The sequence below is a fragment of the Dendronephthya gigantea genome, unplaced genomic scaffold (genome assembly GCF_004324835.1).
Source record: "Dendronephthya gigantea isolate DGI-Jeju-01 unplaced genomic scaffold, DenGig_1.0 000156F, whole genome shotgun sequence".
Taxonomy (NCBI): domain Eukaryota; kingdom Metazoa; phylum Cnidaria; class Anthozoa; order Malacalcyonacea; family Nephtheidae; genus Dendronephthya; species Dendronephthya gigantea.
This window is the reverse complement of record NW_021163166.1, coordinates 367006-386543: the sequence shown is the minus strand read 5'-3', so window position 1 is coordinate 386543 and position 19538 is coordinate 367006. Positions and strand designations below refer to the sequence as shown.

The following is a 19538-nucleotide window of genomic DNA, read 5'->3' as shown; positions in this document are numbered from 1 at the left end:
GCGAATGGGGACGAGGCAGTTTCCGTAGTTTAGCGGTTATCACGTTCGCCTAACACGCGCAAGGTCCCCAGTTCAATCCTGGGCGGAAACACAATTTGCTTCTACTTTTCCTATTTTTAATACTGGATAATCGTTTGTGGTCAAATTTTAACACTCAGCAGATTTCAAACGTGAAGATGGCTTATGAAAATAGTTTTCCTTAAATAAACAATTCATAGATATACCAGATCACACCAGCTCCGTCCTTTGAACACTTCAAAGATGCTACGCAATTCATGTAGTGTAGCGGTAATCACATTGTCTTTACACGCCAGAGAACAAATTTAGAACTTAACGGAAAATAACCACATGTGCGCTGTGCTTCTTTCTTCCTGCCATATAAATAAGATAAAGATTCGAAAATTGGTGAAACATCGGGAGTTCCAATGACATATACAAATTTTTTTGCTTAGAAGTAAGATATTTCTTAATTAGACCTTGGAATGCGAGAGCTCTTTAGAGGCGCAAGGTAAACGGTTTGACCATGTACAGAAACAGCTATGTGCGCTGTGTTTCTTTCATACATTTTATCTAAGCCTGTAACCGTTCTGGCTCGTACAAAACAATTTTTGATCTTAATTTCCGCAACGTAAAGAGTTCTATAGTTGTATTACTAAAATTTCTAGAATTCGATATTTTGCAATTAAAATCAGAGGGGAAATATTCTTTTTCAACCACGGGAAAGTTTTCGTAGTGTAGTGGTTATCACATGCGCTTCACACGTGGAAGGTTCCCAATTCAAACCCGGGCGGAAACATTTCGCTTTCTTCCCCTCTTTTAAAAATCGGGTGTTCCAATAACATATACAAATTTGTTTGCTTGGAAGTGCGATATTTCTTAATTAGACCTTGGAATGCGAGAGCTCTTTAGAGGCGCAAGGTAAACGGTTTGCCATGTACAGAAAAAGCTATGTACGCTATGTTTCTTCCATATATTTTTTTTAAACCTGTAACCGTTATAGCTTGTGAAAAACAATTTTTGATCTTAATTTCCGCAACGTAGAGAATTCTATAGCTATTTTACTAAAATTTCCAGCATTCGATATTTTGCCACTTAAAATTCCAAGGGAAATGTTCTTTTTTAACAAAGGGAAAGTTTTCGTAGTGTAGTGGTTATCACATGCGCTTCACACGTGCAAGGTCCCCAGTTCAAACCTTGTCGGAAACATTTCGCTTCCTTCCTCTCTTTTAAAGACACAATTTTGCCATTCTTTTTCTGAGGCCTGGTCTTTGCGTGTTTCCGTAGCTGCCTCGTCCACAGGCTCTTCTTAAGTTTTGTTCTAATTTTTTATATACCAATTTTACATCATTGAAGCAAATGGGGACGAGGCAGTTTCCGTAGTGTAGCGGTTATCACGTGCGCCTAACACGCGCAAGGTCCCCAGTTCAATCCTTGGCGGAAACACAATTTGCTTCTACTTTTCCTATTTTGAATACTGGATAATCGTTTGTAGTCAAATTTTATCGCACAGCAGATTTCAAACGTTAAGATGGCTTATGAAAATATTTTTCCTTAAATAAACAATTCATAAATATATCGGATCACACCAGCTCCGTCCTTTGAACACTTCAAAGATGCTCGCAATTCATGTAGTGTAGCGGTAATCACATGCACCTTACACGCCAGAGAACCCAATTCAGAACTTAGCGGAAACAAACCACATGTGCGCTGTGCTTCTTTCTTCCTGCCATATAAAAAAGATAAAGAATTCGAAAATGGGCGAAAGATCGGGTGTTCCAATGACATATACAATTTTTTTTGCTTAGAAGTGCGATATTTCTTAATTAGACCTTGGAATGCGAGAGCTCTTTAGAGGCGCAAGGTAAACGGTTTGACAATGTACAGAAACAGCTATGTGGGCTGTGTTTCTTTCATACATTTTATTTAAGCCTGTAACCGTTATGGTTCGTAGAAAACAATTTTTGATCTTAATTTCCGTAACGTAAAGAGTTCTATAGTTATTTTACTAAAATTTCTAGAGTTCGATATTTTGCCAATTAAAAATCAGAAGGGAAATATTCTTTTTCATCCACGGGAAAGTTTTCGTAGTGTAGTGGTTATCACATGCTCTTCACACGTGCAAGGTTCCCAGTTCAAACCAGGGCGGAAACATTTCGCTTTCTTCCCCTCTTTTAAAAACACAATTTTGCCATTGTTGTTCTGCTGACTGTTCTTTGCATGTTTCCGTAGCTGCCTCGTCCACAGGCTCGTCTTAAGTTTTGGCCTATTTTAAGTATATACCATGCAGTTTTAAATCATTGAAGCGAATGGGGACGAGGCAGTTTCCGTAGTTTAACGGTTATCACGTTCGCCTAACACGCGCAAGGTCCCCAGTTCAATCCTGGGCGGAAACACAATTTGCTTCTACTTTTCCTATTTTAAACACTGGATAATCGTTTGTGGTCAAATTTTAACACTCAGCAGATTTCAAACGTGAAGATGGCTTATGAAAATAGTTTTCCTTAAATAAACAATTCATAGATTTACCAGATCACACCAGCTCCGTCCTTTGAACACTTCAAAGATGCTACCTAATTCATGTAGTGTAGCGGTAATCACATGCACCTTACACGCCAGAGCCCAATTCAGAACTTAACGGAAACAAACCATGTGCGCTGTGCTTCTTTCTTCCTGCCATATAATAAGATAAAGAATTCGAAATTGGCGAAACATCGGGTGTTCCAATGACATATACAATTTTTTTTCTTAGAAGTGCGATATTTCTTAATTAGACCTTGGAATGCGAGAGCTCTTTAGAGGCGCAAGGTAAACTGTTTGACCATGTACAGAAACAGCTATGTGCGCTGTGTTTCTTTCATACATTTTATTTAAACCTTTAACCGTTATGGCTTGTAGAAACAATTTTTGATCTTAATTTCTGCAACGTAGAGAGTTCTATAGTTATTTTACTAAAATTTCCAGAATTCGATATTTTGCCAATTAAAATTCAGAAGAGAAATAATCTCTTCCAACCACGGGAAAGTTTTCGTAGTGTAGTGGTTATCACATGCGCTTCACACGTGCAAGGTCCCCAGTTCAAACCAGGGCGGAAACATTTCGCTTTCTTCCCCTCTTTTAAAAATCGGGTGTTCCAATAACATATACAAATTTGTTTGCTTGGAAGTGCGATAATTCTTAATTAATTAGACTTTGGAATGCGAGAGCTCTTTAGAGGCGCAAGGTAAACGGTTTGACCATGTACAGAAAAAGCTATGTACGCTATGTTTCTTCCATATCTTCCAATTTTTGATCTTAATTTCCGCAACGTACAGAATTCTATAGTTATTTTACTAAAATTTCTAGAATTCGATATTTTGCCAATTAAAAATCAGAGGGGAAATATTCTTTTTCAACCGCGGGAAAGTTTTCGTAGTGTAGTGGTTATCACATGCGCTTCACACGTGCAAGGTCCCCAGATCAAACCTGGGCGGAAACATTTCGCCTTCTTTCCCTCTTTTAAAGACGCATTTTGCCATTCTTGTTCTGCTGACTGTTCTTTGCGTGTTTCCATAGCTGCCTCGTCCACAGGCTGTTCTTAAGTTTTGGCTTTTTTATGTATACCAGTTTTACATCATTGAAGCGAATGGGGACGAGGCAGTTTCCGTAGTAGAGCGGTTATCACGTGCGCCTAACACGCGCAAGGTCCCCAGTTCAATCCTGGGCGGAAACACAATTTGCTTCTACTTTTCCTATTTTAATACTGGATAATCGTTTGTGGTCAAATTTTAACACTCAGCAGATTTCAAACGTGAAGATGGCTTATGAAAATAGTTTTCCTTAAATAAATAATTCATAGATATACCAGATCACACCAGCTCCGTCCTTTGAACACTTCAAAGATGCTACGCAATTCATGTAGTGTAGCGGTAATCACATTGTCTTTACACGCCAGAGAAACCAATTTAGAACTTAACGGAAAATAACCACATGTGCGCTGTGCTTCTTTCTTCCTGCCATATAAATAAGATAAAGAATTCGAAAATTGGCGAAACATCGGGTGTTCCAATGACATATACAATTTTTTTTGCTTAGAAGTGCGATATTTCTTAATTAGACCTTGGAATGCGAGAGCTCTTTAGAGGCGCAAGGTAAACGGTTTGACCATGTACAGAAACAGCTATGTGCGCTGTGTTTCTTTAATACATTTTATTTAAACCTTTAACCGTTATGGCTTGTAGAAAACAATTTTTGATCTTAATTTCTGCAACGTAGAGAGTTCTATAGTTATTTTACTAAAATTTCCAGAATTCGATATTTTGCCAATTAAAATTCAGAAGAGAAATAATCTCTTTCAACCACGGGAAAGTTTTCGTAGTGTAGTGGTTATCACATGCGCTTCACACGTGCAAGGTCCCCAGTTCAAACCTGGGCGGAAACATTTCGCCTTCTTTCCCTCTTTTAAAGACACAATTTTGCCATTCTTGATCTGCTGACTGTTCTTTGCGTGTTTCCGTAGCTGCCTCGTCCACAGGCTCTTCTTAAGTATTGGCTTATTTTATGTATATACCAGTTTTACATCATTGAAGCAAATGGGGACGGGGCAGTTTCCGTAGTGTAGCGGTTATCACGTGCGCCTAACACGCGCAAGGTCCCCAGTTCAATCCTGGGCGGAAAAACTTTGCTTCTACTTTTCCTATTTTTAAAACTGGATAATCGTTTGTGGTCAAATGTTATTGCACAGCAGATTTCAAACTTGAAGATGGCTTATGAAAATAGTTTTCCTTAAATAAAACATTCATAAATATACCGGATTACACCAGTTCCTTCCTTTGAACACTTCAAACATGCTACGCAATACATGTAGTGTAGCGGTGATCACGTGCATCTTACACGCCAAAGAACCCAATTCGGAACTTAGCGGAAACAAACCACATGTGTACTGTGCTTTTTTATTCCTGCCATATAAAAAGATAAAGAATTTAAAAATTAGCGAAACATCGGGTGTTCCAATAACATATACAAATTTGTTTGCTTGGAAGTGCGATATTTCTTAATTAGACCTTGGAATGCGAGAGCTTTTTGGAGGCGCAAGGTAAACGGTTTGACAATGTACAGAAACAGCTATGTGCCCTGTGTTTCTTTCATATTTAATTTAAACCTGTAACCGTTATGGCTCGTAAAAAACAATTTTTGATCTTAATTTCCGCAACGTAGAGAGTTCTATAGTTATTTTACTAAAATTTCCATAATACGATATTTTGCCAATTAAAAATCTGAGGGGAAATATTCTTTTTCATCCACGGGAAAGTTTTCGTAGTGTAGTGGTTATCACATTCACTTCACACGTGCAAGGTTCCCAGTTCAAACCAGGGCGGAAACATTTCGCTTTCTTCCCCTCTTTTAAAAACACAATTTTGCCATTGTTGTTCTGCTGACTGTTCTTTGCATGTTTCTGTAGCTGCCTCGTCCACAGGCTCGTCTTAAGTTTTGGCTTTTTCTATGTATATACCAGTTTTAAATCATTGAAGCGAATGGGGACGAGGCAGTTTACGTAGTGTAGCGGTTATCACGTGCGCCTAATACGCGCAAGGTCCCCAGTTCAATCCTGGGCGGAAACACAATTTGCTTCTACTTTTCCTTTTTAATACTGGATAATCGTTTGTGGTCAAATTTTAACACTCAGCAGATTTCAAACGTAAAGATGGCTTATGAAAATAGTTTTCCTTAAATAAATCATAGATATACCAGATCACACCAGCTCCGTCCTTTGAACACTTCAAAGATGCTACCTAATTCATGTAGTGTAGCGGTAATCACATGCACCTTACACGCCAGAGAACCCAATTCAGAACTTAGCGGAAACAAACCACATGTGCGCTGTGCTTCTTTCTTCCTGCCATATAATAAGATAAAGAATTCGAAAATTGGCGAAACATCGGGTGTTCCAATGACATATACAATTTTTTTTCTTAGAAGTGCGATATTTCTTAATTAGACCTTGGAATGCGAGAGCTCTTTAGAGGCGCAAGGTAAACTGTTTGACCATGTACAGAAACAGCTATGTGCGCTGTGTTTCTTTCATACATTTTATTTAAACCTTTAACCGTTATGGCTTGTAGAAAACAATTTTTGATCTTAATTTCTGCAACGTAGAGAGTTCTATAGTTATTTTACTAAAATTTCCAGAATTCGATATTTTGCCAATTAAAATTCAGAAGAGAAATAATCTCTTCCAACCACGGGAAAGTTTTCGTAGTGTAGTGGTTATCACATGCGCTTCACACGTGCAAGGTCCCCAGTTCAAACCTGGGCGGAAACATTTCGCTTCTTTCCCTCTTTTAAAAATCGGGTGTTCCAATAACATATACAAATTTGTTTGCTTGGAAGTGCGATAATTCTTAATTAATTAGACTTTGGAATGCGAGAGCTCTTTAGAGGCGCAAGGTAAACGGTTTGACCATGTACAGAAAAAGCTATGTACGCTATGTTTCTTCCATATCTTCCAATTTTTGATCTTAATTTCCGCAACGTACAGAATTCTATAGTTATTTTACTAAAATTTCTAGAATTCGATATTTTGCCAATTAAAAATCAGAGGGGAAATATTCTTTTTCAACCGCGGGAAAGTTTTCGTAGTGTAGTGGTTATCACATGCGCTTCACACGTGCAAGGTCCCCAGATCAAACCTGGGCGGAAACATTTCGCCTTCTTTCCCTCTTTTAAAGACGCAATTTTGCCATTCTTGTTCTGCTGACTGTTCTTTGCGTGTTTCCATAGCTGCCTCGTCCACAGGCTGTTCTTAAGTTTTGGCTTTTTTATGTATATACCAGTTTTACATCATTGAAGCGAATGGGGACGAGGCAGTTTCCGTAGTAGAGCGGTTATCACGTGCGCCTAACACGCGCAAGGTCCCCAGTTCAATCCTGGGCGGAAACACAATTTGCTTCTACTTTTCCTTTTTAATACTGGATAATCGTTTGTGGTCAAATTTTAACACTCAGCAGATTTCAAACGTGAAGATGGCTTATGAAAATAGTTTTCCTTAAATAAATAATTCATAGATATACCAGATCACACCAGCTCCGTCCTTTGAACACTTCAAAGATGCTACGCAATTCATGTAGTGTAGCGGTAATCACATTGTCTTTACACGCCAGAGAAACCAATTTAGAACTTAACGGAAAATAACCACATGTGCGCTGTGCTTCTTTCTTCCTGCCATATAAATAAGATAAAGAATTCGAAAATTGGCGAAACATCGGGTGTTCCAATGACATATACAATTTTTTTTGCTTAGAAGTGCGATATTTCTTAATTAGACCTTGGAATGCGAGAGCTCTTTAGAGGCGCAAGGTAAACGGTTTGACCATGTACAGAAACAGCTATGTGCGCTGTGTTTCTTTAATACATTTTATTTAAACCTTTAACCGTTATGGCTTGTAGAAAACAATTTTTGATCTTAATTTCTGCAACGTAGAGAGTTCTATAGTTATTTTACTAAAATTTCCAGAATTCGATATTTTGCCAATTAAAATTCAGAAGAGAAATAATCTCTTTCAACCACGGGAAAGTTTTCGTAGTGTAGTGGTTATCACATGCGCTTCACACGTGCAAGGTCCCCAGTTCAAACCTGGGCGGAAACATTTCGCCTTCTTTCCCTCTTTTAAAGACACAATTTTGCCATTCTTGATCTGCTGACTGTTCTTTGCGTGTTTCCGTAGCTGCCTCGTCCACAGGCTCTTCTTAAGTATTGGCTTATTTTATGTATATACCAGTTTTACATCATTGAAGCAAATGGGGACGGGGCAGTTTCCGTAGTGTAGCGGTTATCACGTGCGCCTAACACGCGCAAGGTCCCCAGTTCAATCCTGGGCGGAAAAACTTTGCTTCTACTTTTCCTTTTTAAAACTGGATAATCGTTTGTGGTCAAATGTTATTGCACAGCAGATTTCAAACTTGAAGATGGCTTATGAAAATAGTTTTCCTTAAATAAACATTCATAAATATACCGGATTACACCAGTTCCTTCCTTTGAACACTTCAAACATGCTACGCAATACATGTAGTGTAGCGGTGATCACGTGCATCTTACACGCCAAAGAACCCAATTCGGAACTTAGCGGAAACAAACCACATGTGTACTGTGCTTTTTTATTCCTGCCATAAAAAAGATAAAGAATTTAAAAATTAGCGAAACATCGGGTGTTCCAAAACATATACAAATTTGTTTGCTTGGAAGTGCGATATTTCTTAATTAGACCTTGGAATGCGAGAGCTTTTTGGAGGCGCAAGGTAAACGGTTTGACAATGTACAGAAACAGCTATGTGCCCTGTGTTTCTTTCATATATTTAATTTAAACCTGTAACCGTTATGGCTCGTAAAAAACAATTTTTGATCTTAATTTCCGCAACGTAGAGAGTTCTATAGTTATTTTACTAAAATTTCCAATACGATATTTTGCCAATTAAAAATCTGAGGGGAAATATTCTTTTTCATCCACGGGAAAGTTTTCGTAGTGTAGTGGTTATCACATGCACTTCACACGTGCAAGGTTCCCAGTTCAAACCAGGGCGGAAACATTTCGCTTTCTTTCCCTCTTTTAAAAACACAATTTTGCCATTGTTGTTCTGCTGACTGTTCTTTGCATGTTTCCGTAGCTGCCTCGTCCACAGGCTCGTCTTAAGTTTTGGCTTATTTTATGTATATACCAGTTTTAAATCATTGAAGGAATGGGGACGAGGCACTTTCCGTAGTTTAGCGGTTATCACGTTCGCGCTAACACGCGCAAGGTCCCCAGTTCAAATCCTGGGCGGAAACACAATTTGCTTCTACTTTTCCTATTTTTAATACTGGATAATCGTTTGTGGTCAAATTTTAACACTCAGCAGATTTCAAACGTGAAGATGGCTTATGAAAATAGTTTTCCTTAAATAAATAATTCATAGATATACCAGATCACACCAGCTCCGTCCTTTGAACACTTCAAAGATGCTACGCAATTCATGTAGTGTAGCGGTAATCACATTGTCTTTACACGCCAGAGAAACCAATTTAGAACTTAACGGAAAATAACCACATGTGCGCTGTGCTTCTTTCTTCCTGCCATATAAATAAGATAAAGAATTCGAAAATTGGCGAAACATCGGGTGTTCCAATGACATATACAATTTTTTTTGCTTAGAAGTGCGATATTTCTTAATTAGACCTTGGAATGCGAGAGCTCTTTAGAGGCGCAAGGTAAACGTTTGACCATGTACAGAAACAGCTATGTGCGCTGTGTTTCTTTAATACATTTTATTTAAACCTTTAACCGTTATGGCTTGTAGAAAACAATTTTTGATCTTAATTTCTGCAACGTAGAGAGTTCTATAGTTATTTTACTAAAAATTTCCAGAATTCGATATTTTGCCAATTAAAATTCAGAAGAGAAATAATCTCTTTCAACCACGGGAAAAGTTTTCGTAGTGTAGTGGTTATCACATGCGCTTCACACGTGCAAGGTCCCCAGTTCAACCTGGGCAGAAACATTTCGCCTTCTTTCCCTCTTTTAAAGACACAATTTTGCCATTCTTGTTCTGCTGACTGTTCTTTGCGTGTTTCCGTAGCTGCCTCGTCCACAGGCTCTTCTTAAGTATTGGCTTATTTTATGTATACCAGTTTTACATCATTGAAGCAAATGGGGACGGGGCAGTTTCCGTAGTGTAGCGGTTATCACGTGCGCCTAACACGCGCAAGGTCCCCAGTTCAATCTGGGCGGAAAAACTTTGCTTCTACTTTTCCTATTTTTAAACTGGATAATCGTTTGTGGTCAAATGTTATTGCACAGCAGATTTCAAACTTGAAGATGGCTTATGAAAATAGTTTTCCTTAAATAAAACATTCATAATATACCGGATTACACCAGTTCCTTCCTTTGAACACTTCAAACATGCTACGCAATACATGTAGTGTAGCGGTGATCACGTGCATCTTACACGCCAAAGAACCCAATTCGGAACTTAGCGGAAACAAACCACATGTGTACTGTGCTTTTTTATTCCTGCCATATAAAAAAGATAAAGAATTTAAAAATTAGCGAAACATCGGGTGTTCCAATAACATATACAAATTTGTTTGCTTGGAAGTGCGATATTTCTTAATTAGACCTTGGAATGCGAGAGCTTTTTGGAGGCGCAAGGTAAACGGTTTGACAATGTACAGAAACAGCTATGTGCCCTGTGTTTCTTTCATATATTTAATTTAAACCTGTAACCGTTATGGCTCGTAAAAAAATTTTTTTGATCTTAATTTCCGCAACGTAGAGAGTTCTATAGTTATTTTACTAAAATTTCCATATACGATATTTTGCCAATTAAAAATCTGAGGGGAAATATTCTTTTTCATCCACGGGAAAGTTTTCGTAGTGTAGTGGTTATCACATGCACTTCACACGTGCAAGGTTCCCAGTTCAAACCAGGGCGGAAACATTTCGCTTTCTTTCCCTCTTTTAAAAACACAATTTTGCCATTGTTGTTCTGCTGACTGTTCTTTGCATGTTTCCGTAGCTGCCTCGTCCACAGGCTCGTCTTAAGTTTTGGCTTATTTTATGTATATACCAGTTTTAAATCATTGAAGCGAATGGGGACGAGGCACTTTCCGTAGTTTAGCGGTTATCACGTTCGCCTAACACGCGCAAGGTCCCCAGTTCAATCCTGGGCGGAAACACAATTTGCTTCTACTTTTCCTATTTTTAATACTGGATAATCGTTTGTGGTCAAATTTTAACACTCAGCAGATTTCAAACGTGAAGATGGCTTATGAAAATAGTTTTCCTTAAATAAATAATTCATAGATATACCAGATCACACCAGCTCCGTCCTTTGAACACTTCAAAGATGCTACCTAATTCATGTAGTGTAGCGGTAATCACATGCACCTTACACGCCAGAGAACCCAATTCAGAACTTAACGGAAACAAACCACATGTGCGCTGTGCTTCTTTCTTCCTGCCATATAAATAAGATAAAGAATTCGAAAATTGGCGAAACATCGGGTGTTCCAATGACATATACAATTTTTTTTTCTTAGAAGTGCGATATTTCTTAATTAGACCTTGGAATGCGAGAGCTCTTTAGAGGCGCAAGGTAAACTGTTTGACCATGTACAGAAACAGCTATGTGCGCTGTGTTTCTTTCATACATTTTATTTAAACCTTTAACCGTTATGGCTTGTAGAAAACAATTTTTGATCTTAATTTCTGCAACGTAGAGAGTTCTATAGTTATTTTACTAAAATTTCCAGAATTCGATATTTTGCCAATTAAAATTCAGAAGAGAAATAATCTCTTCCAACCACGGGAAAGTTTTCGTAGTGTAGTGGTTATCACATGCGCTTCACACGTGCAAGGTCCCCAGTTCAAACCTGGGCAGAAACATTTCGCCTTCTTTCCCTCTTTTAAAAATCGGGTGTTCCAATAACATATACAAATTTGTTTGCTTGGAAGTGCGATAATTCTTAATTAATTAGACTTTGGAATGCGAGAGCTCTTTAGAGGCGCAAGGTAAACGGTTTGACCATGTACAGAAAAAGCTATGTACGCTATGTTTCTTCCATATCTTCCAATTTTTGATCTTAATTTCCGCAACGTACAGAATTCTATAGTTATTTTACTAAAATTTCTAGAATTCGATATTTTGCCAATTAAAAATCAGAGGGGAAATATTCTTTTTCAACCGCGGGAAAGTTTTCGTAGTGTAGTGGTTATCACATGCGCTTCACACGTGCAAGGTCCCCAGATCAAACCTGGGCGGAAACATTTCGCCTTCTTTCCCTCTTTTAAAGACGCAATTTTGCCATTCTTGTTCTGCTGACTGTTCTTTGCGTGTTTCCATAGCTGCCTCGTCCACAGGCTGTTCTTAAGTTTTGGCTTTTTTATGTATATACCAGTTTTACATCATTGAAGCGAATGGGGACGAGGCAGTTTCCGTAGTAGAGCGGTTATCACGTGCGCCTAACACGCGCAAGGTCCCCAGTTCAATCCTGGGCGGAAACACAATTTGCTTCTACTTTTTCCTATTTTTAATACTGGATAATCGTTTGTGGTCAAATTTTAACACTCAGCAGATTTCAAACGTGAAGATGGCTTATGAAAATAGTTTTCCTTAAATAAATAATTCATAGATATACCAGATCACACCAGCTCCGTCCTTTGAACACTTCAAAGATGCTACGCAATTCATGTAGTGTAGCGGTAATCACATTGTCTTTACACGCCAGAGAAACCAATTTAGAACTTAACGGAAAATAACCACATGTGCGCTGTGCTTCTTTCTTCCTGCCATATAAATAAGATAAAGAATTCGAAAATTGGCGAAACATCGGGTGTTCCAATGACATATACAATTTTTTTTGCTTAGAAGTGCGATATTTCTTAATTAGACCTTGGAATGCGAGAGCTCTTTAGAGGCGCAAGGTAAACGGTTTGACCATGTACAGAAACAGCTATGTGCGCTGTGTTTCTTTAATACATTTTATTTAAACCTTTAACCGTTATGGCTTGTAGAAAACAATTTTTGATCTTAATTTCTGCAACGTAGAGAGTTCTATAGTTATTTTACTAAAATTTCCAGAATTCGATATTTTGCCAATTAAAATTCAGAAGAGAAATAATCTCTTTCAACCACGGGAAAGTTTTCGTAGTGTAGTGGTTATCACATGCGCTTCACACGTGCAAGGTCCCCAGTTCAAACCTGGGCGGAAACATTTCGCCTTCTTTCCCTCTTTTAAAGACACAATTTTGCCATTCTTGATCTGCTGACTGTTCTTTGCGTGTTTCCGTAGCTGCCTCGTCCACAGGCTCTTCTTAAGTATTGGCTTATTTTATGTATATACCAGTTTTACATCATTGAAGCAAATGGGGACGGGGCAGTTTCCGTAGTGTAGCGGTTATTCACGTGCGCCTAACACGCGCAAGGTCCCCAGTTCAATCCTGGGCGGAAAAACTTTGCTTCTACTTTTCCTATTTTTAAAACTGGATAATCGTTTGTGGTCAAATGTTATTGCACAGCAGATTTCAAACTTGAAGATGGCTTATGAAAATAGTTTTCCTTAAATAAAACATTCATAAATATACCGGATTACACCAGTTCCTTCCTTTGAACACTTCAAACATGCTACGCAATACATGTAGTGTAGCGGTGATCACGTGCATCTTACACGCCACAAGAACCCAATTCGGAACTTAGCGGAAACAAACCACATGTGTACTGTGCTTTTTTATTCCTGCCATATAAAAAAGATAAAGAATTTAAAAATTAGCGAAACATCGGGTGTTCCAATAACATATACAAATTTGTTTGCTTGGAAGTGCGATATTTCTTAATTAGACCTTGGAATGCGAGAGCTTTTTGGAGGCGCAAGGTAAACGGTTTGACAATGTACAGAAACAGCTATGTGCCCTGTGTTTCTTTCATATATTTAATTTAAACCTGTAACCGTTATGGCTCGTAAAAAACAATTTTTGATCTTAATTTCCGCAACGTAGAGAGTTCTATAGTTATTTTACTAAAATTTCCATAATACGATATTTTGCCAATTAAAAATCTGAGGGGAAATATTCTTTTTCATCCACGGGAAAGTTTTCGTAGTGTAGTGGTTATCACATGCACTTCACACGTGCAAGGTTCCCAGTTCAAACCAGGGCGGAAACATTTCGCTTTCTTTCCCTCTTTTAAAAACACAATTTTGCCATTGTTGTTCTGCTGACTGTTCTTTGCATGTTTCCGTAGCTGCCTCGTCCACAGGCTCGTCTTAAGTTTTGGCTTATTTTATGTATATACCAGTTTTAAATCATTGAAGCGAATGGGGACGAGGCACTTTCCGTAGTTTAGCGGTTATCACGTTCGCCTAACACGCGCAAGGTCCCCAGTTCAATCCTGGGCGGAAACACAATTTGCTTCTACTTTTCCTATTTTTAATACTGGATAATCGTTTGTGGTCAAATTTTAACACTCAGCAGATTTCAAACGTGAAGATGGCTTATGAAAATAGTTTTCCTTAAATAAATAATTCATAGATATACCAGATCACACCAGCTCCGTCCTTTGAACACTTCAAAGATGCTACGCAATTCATGTAGTGTAGCGGTAATCACATTGTCTTTACACGCCAGAGAAACCAATTTAGAACTTAACGGAAAATAACCACATGTGCGCTGTGCTTCTTTCTTCCTGCCATATAAATAAGATAAAGAATTCGAAAATTGGCGAAACATCGGGTGTTCCAATGACATATACAATTTTTTTGCTTAGAAGTGCGATATTTCTTAATTAGACCTTGGAATGCGAGAGCTCTTTAGAGGCGCAAGGTAAACGGTTTGACCATGTACAGAAACAGCTATGTGCGCTGTGTTTCTTTAATACATTTTATTTAAACCTTTAACCGTTATGGCTTGTAGAAAACAATTTTTGATCTTAATTTCTGCAACGTAGAGAGTTCTATAGTTATTTTACTAAAATTTCCAGAATTCGATATTTTGCCAATTAAAATTCAGAAGAGAAATAATCTCTTTCAACCACGGGAAAGTTTTCGTAGTGTAGTGGTTATCACATGCGCTTCACACGTGCAAGGTCCCCAGTTCAAACCTGGGCAGAAACATTTCGCCTTCTTTCCCTCTTTTAAAGACACAATTTTGCCATTCTTGTTCTGCTGACTGTTCTTTGCGTGTTTCCGTAGCTGCCTCGTCCACAGGCTCTTCTTAAGTATTGGCTTATTTTATGTATATACCAGTTTTACATCATTGAAGCAAATGGGGACGGGGCAGTTTCCGTAGTGTAGCGGTTATCACGTGCGCCTAACACGCGCAAGGTCCCCAGTTCAATCTTGGGCGGAAAAACTTTGCTTCTACTTTTCCTATTTTAAAACTGGATAATCGTTTGTGGTCAAATGTTATTGCACAGCAGATTTCAAACTTGAAGATGGCTTATGAAAATAGTTTTCCTTAAATAAAACATTCATAAATATACCGGATTACACCAGTTCCTTCCTTTGAACACTTCAAACATGCTACGCAATACATGTAGTGTAGCGGTGATCACGTGCATCTTACACGCCAAAGAACCCAATTCGGAACTTAGCGGAAACAAACCACATGTGTACTGTGCTTTTTTATTCCTGCCATAAAAAAGATAAAGAATTTAAAAATTAGCGAAACATCGGGTGTTCCAATAACATATACAAATTTGTTTGCTTGGAAGTGCGATATTTCTTAATTAGACCTTGGAATGCGAGAGCTTTTTGGAGGCGCAAGGTAAACGGTTTGACAATGTACAGAAACAGCTATGTGCCCTGTGTTTCTTTCATATATTTAATTTAAACCTGTAACCGTTATGGCTCGTAAAAAACAATTTTTGATCTTAATTTCCGCAACGTAGAGAGTTCTATAGTTATTTTACTAAAATTTCCATAATACGATATTTTGCCAATTAAAAATCTGAGGGGAAATATTCTTTTTCATCCACGGGAAAGTTTTCGTAGTGTAGTGGTTATCACATGCACTTCACACGTGCAAGGTTCCCAGTTCAAACCAGGGCGGAAACATTTCGCTTTCTTTCCCTCTTTTAAAAACACAATTTTGCCATTGTTGTTCTGCTGACTGTTCTTTGCATGTTTCCGTAGCTGCCTCGTCCACAGGCTCGTCTTAAGTTTTGGCCTATTTTATGTTATACCAGTTTTAAATCATTGAAGCGAATGGGGACGAGGCACTTTCCGTAGTTTAGCGGTTATCACGTTCGCCTAACACGCGCAAGGTCCCCAGTTCAATCCTGGGCGGAAACACAATTTGCTTCTACTTTTCCTATTTTTAATACTGGATAATCGTTTGTGGTCAAATTTTAACACTCAGCAGATTTCAAACGTGAAGATGGCTTATGAAAATAGTTTTCCTTAAATAAACAATTCATAGATATACCAGATCACACCAGCTCCGTCCTTTGAACACTTCAAAGATGCTACGCAATTCATGTAGTGTAGCGGTAATCACATTGTCTTTACACGACAGAGAAACCAATTTAGAACTTAACGGAAAATAACCACATGTGCGCTGTGCTTCTTCTTCCTGCCATATAAATAAGATAAAGAATTCGAAAATTGGTGAAACATCGGGAGTTCCAATGACATATACAAATTTTTTTGCTTAGAAGTGCGATATTTCTTAATAAGACCTTGGAATGCGAGAGCTCTTTAGAGGCGCAAGGTAAACGGTTTGACCATGTACAGAAACAGCTATGTGCGCTGTGTTTCTTTCATACATTTTATCTAAGCCTGTAACCGTTCTGGCTCGTACAAAACAATTTTTGATCTTAATTTCCGCAACGTAAAGAGTTCTATAGTTGTTTTACTAAAATTTCTAGAATTCGATATTTTGCAATTTAAAAATCAGGGAGAAATATTCTTTTTCAACCACGGGAAAGTTTTCGTAGTGTAGTGGTTATCACATGCGCTTCACACGTGGAAGGTTCCCAATTCAAACCCGGGCGGAAACATTTCGCTTTCTTCCCCTCTTTTAAAAATCGGGTGTTCCAATAACATATACAAATTTGTTTGCTTGGAAGTGCGATATTTCTTAATTAGACCTTGGAATGCGAGAGCTCTTTAGAGGCGCAAGGTAAACGGTTTGACCATGTACAGAAAAAGCTATGTACGCTATGTTTCTTCCATATTTTTTTTTAAACCTGTAACCGTTATAGCTTGTGAAAAACAATTTTTGATCTTAATTTCCGCAACGTAGAGAATTCTATAGCTATTTTACTAAAATTTCCAGCATTCGATATTTTGCCACTTAAAATTCCAAGGGAAATGTTCTTTTTTAACAAAGGGAAAGTTTTCGTAGTGTAGTGGTTATCACATGCGCTTCACACGTGCAAGGTCCCCAGTTCAAACCTTGGCGGAAACATTTCGCTTCCTTCCTCTCTTTTAAAGACACAATTTTGCCATTCTTTTTCTGAGGCCTGTTCTTTGCGTGTTTCCGTAGCTGCCTCGTCCACAGGCTCTTCTTAAGTTTTGTTCTAATTTTTTAAATACCAATTTTACATCATTGAAGCAAATGGGGACGAGGCAGTTTCCGTAGTGTAGCGGTTATCACGTGCGCCTAACACGCGCAAGGTCCCCAGTTCAATCCTAGGCGGAAACACAATTTGCTTCTACTTTTCCTATTTTGAATACTGGATAATCGTTTGTAGTCAAATTTTATCGCACAGCAGATTTCAAACGTTAAGATGGCTTATGAAAATTTTTCCTTAAATAAACAATTCATAAATATACCGGATCACACCAGCTCCGTCCTTTGAACACTTCAAAGATGCACGCAATTCATGTAGTGTAGCGGTAATCACATGCACCTTACACGCCAGAGAACCCAATTCAGAACTTAGCGGAAACAAACCACATGTGCGCTGTGCTTCTTTCTTCCTGCCATATAAATAAGATAAAGAATTCGAAAATGGGCGAAAGATCGGGTGTTCCAATGACATATACAAATTTTTTTGCTAAGAAGTGCGATATTTCTTAATTAGACCTTGGAATGCGAGAGCTCTTTAGAGGCGCAAGGTAAACGGTTTGACAATGTACAGAAACAGCTATGTGGGCTGTGTTTCTTTCATACATTTTATTTAAGCCTGTAACCGTTATGGTTCGTAGAAAACAATTTTTGATCTTAATTTCCGTAACGTAAAGAGTTCTATAGTTATTTTACTAAAATTTCTAGAGTTCGATATTTTGCCAATTAAAAATCAGAGGGGAAATATTCTTTTTCATCCACGGGAAAGTTTTCGTAGTGTAGTGGTTATCACATGCCCTTCACACGTGCAAGGTTCCCAGTTCAAACCAGGGCGGAAACATTTCGCTTTCTTCCCCTCTTTTAAAAACACAATTTTGCCATTGTTGTTCTGCTGACTGTTCTTTGCATGTTTCCGTAGCTGCCTCGTCCACAGGCTCGTCTTAAGTTTTGGCCTATTTTAAGTATATACCAGTTTTAAATCATTGAAGTGGATGGGGACGAGGCAGTTTCCGTAGTTTAGCGGTTATCACGTTCGCCTAACACGCGCAAGGTCCCCAGTTCAATCCTGGGCGGAAACACAATTTGCTTCTACTTTTCCTATTTTAAACACTGGATAATCGTTTGTGGTCAAATTTTAACACTCAGCAGATTTCAAACGTGAAGATGGCTTATGAAAATAGTTTTCCTTAAATAAACAATTCATAGATATACCAGATCACACCAGCTCCGTCCTTTGAACACTTCAAAGATGCTACCTAATTCATGTAGTGTAGCGGTAATCACATGCACCTTACACGCCAGAGAACCCAATTCAGAACTTAACGGAAACAAACCACATGTGCGCTGTGCTTCTTTCTTCCTGCCATATAAATAAGATAAAGAATTCGAAAATTGGCGAAACATCGGGTGTTCCAATGACATATACAATTTTTTTTTCTTAGAAGTGCGATATTTCTTAATTAGACCTTGGAATGCGAGAGCTCTTTAGAGGCGCAAGGTAAACTGTTTGACCATGTACAGAAACAGCTATGTGCGCTGTGTTTCTTTCATACATTTTATTTAAACCTTTAACCGTTATGGCTTGTAGAAAACAATTTTTGATCTTAATTTCTGCAACGTAGAGAGTTCTATAGTTATTTTACTAAAATTTCCAGAATTCGATATTTTGCCAATTAAAATTCAGAAGAGAAATAAGCTCTTCCAACCACGGGAAAGTTTTCGTAGTGTAGTGGTTATCACATGCGCTTCACACGTGCAAGGTCCCCAGTTCAAACCAGGGCGGAAACATTTCGCTTTCATCCCCTCTTTTAAAAATCGGGTGTTCCAATAACATATACAAATTTGTTTGCTTGGAAGTGCGATAATTCTTAATTAGACTTTGGAATGCGAGAGCTCTTTAGAGGCGCAAGGTAAACGGTTTGACCATGTACAGAAAAAGCTATGTACGCTATGTTTCTTCCATATCTTCCAATTTTTGATCTTAATTTCCGCAACGTACAGAATTCTATAGTTATTTTACTAAAATTTCTAGAATTCGATATTTTGCCAATTAAAAATCAGAGGGGAAATATTCTTTTTCAACCGCGGGAAAGTTTTCGTAGTGTAGTGGTTATCACATGCGCTTCACACGTGCAAGGTCCCCAGATCAAACCTAAGCGGAAACATTTCGCCTTCTTTCCCTCTTTTAAAGACGCAATTTTGCCATTCTTGTTCTGCTGACTGTTCTTTGCGTGTTTCCATAGCTGCCTCGTCCACAGGCTGTTCTTAAGTTTTGGCTTTTTTATGTATATACCAGTTTTACATCATTGAAGCGAATGGGGACGAGGCAGTTTCCGTAGTGTAGCGGTTATAACGTGCGCCTAACACGCGCAAGGTCCCCAGTTCAATCCTGGGCGGAAACACTTTGCTTCTACTTTTCCTATTTTGAACACTGGATAATCGTTTGTGGTCAAATGTTATCGCACAGCAGATTTCAAACTTGAAGATGGCTTATGAAAATTGTTTTCCTTAAATAAACAATTCATA

At 38.3% G+C, this 19538-nt stretch overlaps 38 non-coding genes across 38 annotated transcripts; all 38 read left to right on the top strand.

The window, feature by feature from the left end:
• Nucleotides 1-18: 18 nt before the first annotated feature.
• On the top strand, nucleotides 19-91 carry Trnav-aac. Its single transcript has one exon. It is a non-coding gene; the product is annotated as a tRNA-Val (tRNA).
• A 1042-nt stretch (nucleotides 92-1133) lies between these two features.
• On the top strand, nucleotides 1134-1206 carry Trnav-cac. Its single transcript has one exon. It is a non-coding gene; the product is annotated as a tRNA-Val (tRNA).
• Nucleotides 1207-1370: 164 nt separating this feature from the next.
• Trnav-aac lies at nucleotides 1371-1443 on the top strand. Its single transcript has one exon. It is a non-coding gene; the product is annotated as a tRNA-Val (tRNA).
• A 635-nt stretch (nucleotides 1444-2078) lies between these two features.
• Nucleotides 2079-2151, top strand: Trnav-cac. The gene has a single exon. It is a non-coding gene; the product is annotated as a tRNA-Val (tRNA).
• A 169-nt stretch (nucleotides 2152-2320) lies between these two features.
• On the top strand, nucleotides 2321-2393 carry Trnav-aac. Its single transcript has one exon. It is a non-coding gene; the product is annotated as a tRNA-Val (tRNA).
• A 628-nt stretch (nucleotides 2394-3021) lies between these two features.
• On the top strand, nucleotides 3022-3094 carry Trnav-cac. The gene has a single exon. It is a non-coding gene; the product is annotated as a tRNA-Val (tRNA).
• A 308-nt stretch (nucleotides 3095-3402) lies between these two features.
• Nucleotides 3403-3475, top strand: Trnav-cac. Its single transcript has one exon. It is a non-coding gene; the product is annotated as a tRNA-Val (tRNA).
• A 161-nt stretch (nucleotides 3476-3636) lies between these two features.
• Trnav-aac lies at nucleotides 3637-3709 on the top strand. The gene has a single exon. It is a non-coding gene; the product is annotated as a tRNA-Val (tRNA).
• Nucleotides 3710-4344: 635 nt separating this feature from the next.
• Trnav-cac lies at nucleotides 4345-4417 on the top strand. Its single transcript has one exon. It is a non-coding gene; the product is annotated as a tRNA-Val (tRNA).
• Nucleotides 4418-4582: 165 nt separating this feature from the next.
• On the top strand, nucleotides 4583-4655 carry Trnav-aac. The gene has a single exon. It is a non-coding gene; the product is annotated as a tRNA-Val (tRNA).
• A 631-nt stretch (nucleotides 4656-5286) lies between these two features.
• Nucleotides 5287-5359, top strand: Trnav-cac. The gene has a single exon. It is a non-coding gene; the product is annotated as a tRNA-Val (tRNA).
• A 165-nt stretch (nucleotides 5360-5524) lies between these two features.
• On the top strand, nucleotides 5525-5597 carry Trnai-aau. Its single transcript has one exon. It is a non-coding gene; the product is annotated as a tRNA-Ile (tRNA).
• A 628-nt stretch (nucleotides 5598-6225) lies between these two features.
• On the top strand, nucleotides 6226-6298 carry Trnav-cac. The gene has a single exon. It is a non-coding gene; the product is annotated as a tRNA-Val (tRNA).
• Nucleotides 6299-6605: 307 nt separating this feature from the next.
• Trnav-cac lies at nucleotides 6606-6678 on the top strand. The gene has a single exon. It is a non-coding gene; the product is annotated as a tRNA-Val (tRNA).
• Nucleotides 6679-6842: 164 nt separating this feature from the next.
• Trnav-aac lies at nucleotides 6843-6915 on the top strand. The gene has a single exon. It is a non-coding gene; the product is annotated as a tRNA-Val (tRNA).
• Nucleotides 6916-7549: 634 nt separating this feature from the next.
• Trnav-cac lies at nucleotides 7550-7622 on the top strand. The gene has a single exon. It is a non-coding gene; the product is annotated as a tRNA-Val (tRNA).
• Nucleotides 7623-7787: 165 nt separating this feature from the next.
• Trnav-aac lies at nucleotides 7788-7860 on the top strand. Its single transcript has one exon. It is a non-coding gene; the product is annotated as a tRNA-Val (tRNA).
• A 626-nt stretch (nucleotides 7861-8486) lies between these two features.
• Nucleotides 8487-8559, top strand: Trnav-cac. Its single transcript has one exon. It is a non-coding gene; the product is annotated as a tRNA-Val (tRNA).
• A 1814-nt stretch (nucleotides 8560-10373) lies between these two features.
• Trnav-cac lies at nucleotides 10374-10446 on the top strand. The gene has a single exon. It is a non-coding gene; the product is annotated as a tRNA-Val (tRNA).
• A 165-nt stretch (nucleotides 10447-10611) lies between these two features.
• Nucleotides 10612-10684, top strand: Trnav-aac. Its single transcript has one exon. It is a non-coding gene; the product is annotated as a tRNA-Val (tRNA).
• Nucleotides 10685-11320: 636 nt separating this feature from the next.
• On the top strand, nucleotides 11321-11393 carry Trnav-cac. The gene has a single exon. It is a non-coding gene; the product is annotated as a tRNA-Val (tRNA).
• A 308-nt stretch (nucleotides 11394-11701) lies between these two features.
• On the top strand, nucleotides 11702-11774 carry Trnav-cac. Its single transcript has one exon. It is a non-coding gene; the product is annotated as a tRNA-Val (tRNA).
• A 164-nt stretch (nucleotides 11775-11938) lies between these two features.
• Trnav-aac lies at nucleotides 11939-12011 on the top strand. The gene has a single exon. It is a non-coding gene; the product is annotated as a tRNA-Val (tRNA).
• A 637-nt stretch (nucleotides 12012-12648) lies between these two features.
• On the top strand, nucleotides 12649-12721 carry Trnav-cac. Its single transcript has one exon. It is a non-coding gene; the product is annotated as a tRNA-Val (tRNA).
• A 165-nt stretch (nucleotides 12722-12886) lies between these two features.
• Trnav-aac lies at nucleotides 12887-12960 on the top strand. The gene has a single exon. It is a non-coding gene; the product is annotated as a tRNA-Val (tRNA).
• Nucleotides 12961-13595: 635 nt separating this feature from the next.
• Nucleotides 13596-13668, top strand: Trnav-cac. The gene has a single exon. It is a non-coding gene; the product is annotated as a tRNA-Val (tRNA).
• Nucleotides 13669-13833: 165 nt separating this feature from the next.
• On the top strand, nucleotides 13834-13906 carry Trnav-aac. The gene has a single exon. It is a non-coding gene; the product is annotated as a tRNA-Val (tRNA).
• Nucleotides 13907-14541: 635 nt separating this feature from the next.
• On the top strand, nucleotides 14542-14614 carry Trnav-cac. Its single transcript has one exon. It is a non-coding gene; the product is annotated as a tRNA-Val (tRNA).
• A 165-nt stretch (nucleotides 14615-14779) lies between these two features.
• Trnav-aac lies at nucleotides 14780-14852 on the top strand. The gene has a single exon. It is a non-coding gene; the product is annotated as a tRNA-Val (tRNA).
• A 631-nt stretch (nucleotides 14853-15483) lies between these two features.
• Trnav-cac lies at nucleotides 15484-15556 on the top strand. Its single transcript has one exon. It is a non-coding gene; the product is annotated as a tRNA-Val (tRNA).
• A 164-nt stretch (nucleotides 15557-15720) lies between these two features.
• Trnav-aac lies at nucleotides 15721-15793 on the top strand. The gene has a single exon. It is a non-coding gene; the product is annotated as a tRNA-Val (tRNA).
• A 1044-nt stretch (nucleotides 15794-16837) lies between these two features.
• Trnav-cac lies at nucleotides 16838-16910 on the top strand. The gene has a single exon. It is a non-coding gene; the product is annotated as a tRNA-Val (tRNA).
• A 164-nt stretch (nucleotides 16911-17074) lies between these two features.
• Nucleotides 17075-17147, top strand: Trnav-aac. The gene has a single exon. It is a non-coding gene; the product is annotated as a tRNA-Val (tRNA).
• A 633-nt stretch (nucleotides 17148-17780) lies between these two features.
• Trnav-cac lies at nucleotides 17781-17853 on the top strand. Its single transcript has one exon. It is a non-coding gene; the product is annotated as a tRNA-Val (tRNA).
• Nucleotides 17854-18018: 165 nt separating this feature from the next.
• Nucleotides 18019-18091, top strand: Trnav-aac. The gene has a single exon. It is a non-coding gene; the product is annotated as a tRNA-Val (tRNA).
• A 636-nt stretch (nucleotides 18092-18727) lies between these two features.
• Trnav-cac lies at nucleotides 18728-18800 on the top strand. Its single transcript has one exon. It is a non-coding gene; the product is annotated as a tRNA-Val (tRNA).
• Nucleotides 18801-19104: 304 nt separating this feature from the next.
• Nucleotides 19105-19177, top strand: Trnav-cac. The gene has a single exon. It is a non-coding gene; the product is annotated as a tRNA-Val (tRNA).
• Nucleotides 19178-19341: 164 nt separating this feature from the next.
• Trnav-aac lies at nucleotides 19342-19414 on the top strand. Its single transcript has one exon. It is a non-coding gene; the product is annotated as a tRNA-Val (tRNA).
• The last annotated feature ends 124 nt before the right edge of the window (nucleotides 19415-19538 follow it).